Raw genomic sequence first — 6,000 nt, forward strand, 5'->3', positions numbered from 1 at the left:
GTAGGCTATATACAAGGACTGAAGTACAGTGTTTGGTATCACAGAAGGGTTCCAAGTGGGAGTTGGCATGCATCAGGGTTCAGCTCTGAGCCCACTGCTGTTCATACTGCTGATAGGCTACATCAGCAAGCAGACTGGAAGGAACAGATCAACAAAGTTGTGTATGTAGATAATGTGGTATTACAGGCAGATTCTGAGCAAGGACTTCAGCAAAGGATAGGGGAATGGAATGCAAAACTGAAGGCACATGGGATGAGCATGACTTCAGATAAGACAGTTGCAATGGCAGCAAATGGGGAAATCAGAAGAAATTGAGAACTGAGATAGATGTGAAAACAGTTTCAAGTATCTGGGATGAGTGTTTGAGGAGAAGGGAAGTCTGAATCAGGAGATCAAAGCTAGAATCAGAGGGGCTGCAGCCAACTGCAGGATGTCACTTGTACTCTGATCAGAAATCATATAATGTCTGTGATTTGGCTTATACTTCTGTAATGAAGCACTAATCACGGGCAACCTTTTTTACTGTATTAATCTGTTGCAGTAGGGTAATTTGACAGTAGAATTCTGGATACCCATTATTTTTCTTGACTATCACCCTATATATATATAGCATTTTACTGCATTCATATTGCATCAGCTGCGGAATTGCTGAAACATTTAAGACTGCTGCCAGCTCAAATATTCTGAACTCCTTCACACGTATGCTCATAAGGCTGAGTCACAATCTGCTTCCACGTTTTGAATATAATTAGACTGCATACTTACTTTGCACTATACATTTTATTAGTTAAGTTTGAATTTAATTTTCATCTGGATTGCCTGGTTTCTTTGTCATGCATAAACTCACAAAAGCATCTCTGTCCAATATATTTGGTAGTTTGCAAGGTAACAATCTGAAGCAGTAGCCTGCACACTTTATCTTTATACACCTCAACCAGGCTTGCCCTAACGGATTCATTATATTTCCAGATGCCAAAGTAACAAATGTGCATGCCAACTTATACAGCTTATAGTTTAAACAAAATATTTTGTAAGCAGAGTTAGCTGTTATATCACATTCTGCATTAGTAACCAGTTTAAACACAATTGCTTTGCCTCTAATCTACAACTTTTCAAAGCACAATTCACTTTTGTTTTCATTCATATCTTTAGTTATATGTACACATTCACTTTGGCCATCTATGACTGATATTTACAGAGTATATTTGAATGCTCCCCACAAATGTTTCAGATTTTTTTTATTAGTTTCAGCTTTTCTACTGCTGTACCATTTTGTTTTCTTTTCAAACATACCTTGTCAAAATTATTACTTCCACTTGGCTTAGAGATTTGATTCTTAGCTCTAATGTGTATCCTTTCATCTTTAAAGCCACGGTGTTTATACATGTTGTGGTTTCTGTCCACTCATTTGTAAACAGAACACCATCTGGGTAATAATAGTGTCACTTTCATCAGGGTTGGGAGGGTGGCCTAATGGTTAAGGTGTTTGCCTTACAAACACAAGGGATCATTGGCTAGGCATAAAATGGCTGGCAAGGGCAGGTAGCCTAGTACTAATCTACGAACCTATGAACCTGCAGCCCAACTTAAAACTGACTTTGTTAATACTGTAACCTTCTAGATTTAAGACTACATCTAAAATTCAAAACATCACTGAGCTCCTGCTAGCTCAAGGTAATAAAGTATATTTACTTAAGCACTTCATTAATGTCTAACTTCATATCCAAATTACCACCTCTGTCACTCCCATAAACTCCTTCTAACACATAAAAATCAAACGTATTGAAATGCCTGCACACTGCAACACTATTACGGATTACTCTTCCTATTAAAGATGGGCCAGAGCTTTTTTCTAAATCCTAATCTGTAACATGCATATGCTTTTTTCCAATACAAAATTCTGAACAAGTTCAACGCTATCATGCATAGACAACATAAGTGGAAGTGCAGGTAAAACACAATATAATCAACAAAACTCCCTGTGACTAGGTCAGCACTGCCATAAGTACTTTTTGTCCTGTCTGTTTCCATGCCAACCCATATAAGTGCATTTTGTATTGGCTTCAGTCTGAGACTTTCAAGTCTTTAGCTCTTTTGTTAATATAATGTGGGTTTGTGCCTAGTCCCTTACATAGGCTTTCATTACCTAGACTAATATGTTTTCTTTAAAATAACTTTGCTTAATTTACTAGAAAATTGATGTATATGTAGTATCACTGTTAGGGGAAATTCACTGCAATCTTTTAATGAACATATGCTCCTATCGAGGCTGGCAAGGATGCTTACTTCTGTGATAGTTGCAGATATTCAGTTCTTTTCATTTGCACTGCTGCCAATGTCTATTTAATGATCTCTTGTCAGCAACCTTTCTCAGAGAATAATACACCACCTCTGGTTTTCCTGAAAATATAATCCTTGCAGTTTAGGTATGGACATTGGACAAACTGCCCTTTTTCAGACTGATTTTGTTAAATTTGGGGTGCATATTATAAAACCTAAATAATTTACCATTCCCCTACTTTCTATACAATTTGGTTATCGGTTTACGTCCGTTACACTTTTTAAACACTGTAACATTAACTTCTTGGATGTGCAATTGGATATGGATACAGTAGATGGGTTGGCTTCAAGTATAAGCAGAAAACCAACTTATAGTAGGTAATTAATTTCTATGTTACACCAGCTATTACCTCACACACCAGAAAAAGTGTATCATTAAAAGTCAGTTTGTTAGAGCTTCTAGAATCTCCTCTGATGAAGTATTTCAGACTGAGGTTATTAAGTTAATTGGGATGTTCATGAGAGGGCCTACCCATAACAGTTACTTGAACAGCAAAATATATGAAATAATGGACAATAAACAAACAAAAATACAGGCCAATTACTAAATATGGCTTGAGTAAGTGTTGTTTAAATGAAGGTGAAGCAGTAACGAAGCAATAGAAACCCAAAATAATTTTAATGTATTGCACTACTAGTGCAAGAATAGCAAACATAATTCAAAAATGTTGTGGCTGTTGGAAGAGGTAAAACTGCCCAAAGATGTATGAGGTGCATCTAATTCTGTGTTTAGAAGGAGGTGCAATTTTAAGAACTTGCCTGAGAGACAAAGTCCAACACAGGGGGGGGGGTCACTGAGCAAACACACAAATGCAGTAGGGTTTGGCAATGCAATTTCATTAATACACAGGAAATAGGCACTATCATGCCTACTATACAAAAATCCTGGAAGATACCATTTTAATGCAGCTAGTGTGGTATACTTTGCTTGTTGTGAATCCCGTAGGGTTTTCTATACTGGTAACATTTTTAATGCTTTAAAACAGAGAATATACCAGCACATATGAAATGGGGGATTTAACCAGTGCCCTAGCTAAACATGCAATACAAATGTTTACATTTTTAAAGTTTATTTTATTTTTGGTTTTATAAAATGTGAATGTGTGTCAGAGAGGTGGGGACTGGAGAACTCTTTTAGAAGTGAAAGAGTTGTAGTGGTAGGTAAGAACCAGTGTCAGTGTAATTCCTGGACTAAATGATTGTCAATATTAACTGTGACCTTAAGATCAGCGTGAGTAAGTTATGAAACATTTTTTCTCAACAATATTTTGTACATTTTAGGATGGTTTATGCAAATTTGTATGTAAGTTGTCATTTCTTAAGTATAACCTGTTAAACCTTTTGCATTTTGTACTTGTACCTTTAAATTTTTGGTCATGTGATGTGAAATGATGATGTCTAGGTTAGACAAAAGCATTAAACCTGTGCACTTGTTTTTTAAACATTAAAGTCTTTTTGGTGAAAGAAAAAAAATATTACTTCTTGTTAATACTGCACTATATTTTCTGCTAAAAGTTGTTATTGATTTGAAGATACCTAGCTGGCCTAACCGTGCCCTGCGCCAGTTCCATGAATCAGCTCCCCACCCCTTCAGCTTTTCAAGTGAAGATAAAAAAATAATAAAAAATAAAAAAGCACTTTACTGTATTAAGCCAATGGCTACATTGTAGCCATTGGCTTATTACAGATCCATGCCCCCAGCTCTTCCATTGAAGAGCAAAAAAGCTTCCCTACTGCCTAGCCATTCAGATTTCATTTCTATGCTCTTCCCCAACTCTCCTCCTTTGCATTCAAACCTGAGCACTGTAGTGCTCCATGTGTGGTCTAAATGGTAGCAAATGCTTGCTACACTTTTTTTAAACTAAAAACTGAGCACTGTAGTATTCTGTGCAGGCAGGGTATTGTAAAGGGTTAAAATGAAATTGCATGTGTACTAAGTTATTGTATGTGTGTCCTTAAAGGTTAGTAGCGTATGTGCTGTATCCGCATAAGCTATAACATGGAAAAGTACAGAATGTTAAGCCTCATTTCCTGAACTTGACATAGAATTCTTTCTAAGTCACATGGTAAAAAGAAACTTATTCCATACTAAGCTAGAAATGTAGATAAGAAGTTGCATATCTATTTTTACTAAACTTGATATATCTCTATTACATATTTAGTAATGGTATGAAAACTCACTAAACTAGGTATAAATCCCTATGTCACAAGATGGGTTGCCAACTGGCTCACTGACAGAACCCACACTGTGAAAGTAGCAGACTCCAAATCAGATTTCAGACCAGTGACAAGTGGAGTACCACAGGGTTCAGTCCTGGGTTCTCTCCTGTTTGGTATCTACTTCTCAGAAGTAACACAGAATGTCTTTGGCTAACGAAGTTTGCGGATGACTGCAAACTAGGAGCCATAATCGAAACTCCTAACGATGTGGCTATCCTACAAAAGGGCCTCACTGAGACAGATGCCTGGTGTCAAAGCCATGGCCTCAAGCTCAATGCCAAAAAGTGCATTGTCATCCCTTTTGGTAAAAACTCTGTACCCATGAACTACCACATAGGCGGTAGTCTATTTAACATCGAAAGTATGATAAGAGACCTTGGGACACAGGTGGACAGTAGTCTCTCCTTTGATAATCACATCACCACAGTAGTCAGGAAATCCTTCTATGTGGCACACCTCATCACAAAAGGTTTTTTATCCAGGAAAAAAGAGGTGATTGTTTCCCTCTACTTGTCACTCATTAGACCCATTATACAACACCCCTTTTGGTATGTACCTCACAAGACATCTACAACAACTAGAAAGGCTGCAGAAATACCTCACAAAGAGGATTACTGGCCTCAAACAGATGCCCTATGCAGACCGTCTCAAAAAACTCCAGCTTTACTCTGTCGCATGTCGCCTACTGACAGGCAAACTCTGTCTAACATACAAAGCTATGTCAAACCCAGAGCTGTTGGACATGCTCCACTTAAAGAAATCCCAATCCCTCCAAGCTATATGCTCTAGGGACCTAAACCTTGTCACCACAATAAAAAGAACACCCTGGAGGGATAGATTCCTGTCCCAGAGACTTCTCATACTCAGGAACAAACTACCTATCTATATCAAACAAAGCTCCTCATTAGCACTCTTCAAGAAAAATCTTGATGATTGGATGAGAGATAGGAAATTCACCCCGGGGATCACTTTTGTGGCTCTGCTTGACAGGGGCACAGGAAAATTTTTTGGGTGGCGAAAGCCACGGTACCTTTTTGACTAGGCTTAAATAGGCTCTAGGGCCAATAGCCTTGTACCTACCTATGAACCTATGTATAAATTGTATTGTGAATTGTATTTGTTAGCATTTTTCTGTTAGATACTAGCAGTAGTATGATTGATAAAGTTTATTACTTTGTTAAAATTTTCCTACAAAAGATTATGAATTATTTTGTTCAGGGAGACATGACTTCCTGAGTACTGTCTTCCACAAGTGTATTTATTTTAATAAATTATATTTTAATCTGCCAATGACTGAAGTCTGTTTTATTATGATTGAATCTTGACAGATGCTGCCTTAAAGATTCAAATTTTTTCGAACTGCCTGGAGCTGCTTCTATAGAAAATAAAGAACCAAAAGAGGTGAAGAAAGACTGAGAACAAACCACTAATAACCAAAAC

Source organism: Protopterus annectens, chromosome 17.part0 (assembly GCF_019279795.1).
Source record: "Protopterus annectens isolate FY-2018-M chromosome 17.part0, PAN1.0, whole genome shotgun sequence".
NCBI classification, from domain to species: domain Eukaryota; kingdom Metazoa; phylum Chordata; order Ceratodontiformes; family Protopteridae; genus Protopterus; species Protopterus annectens.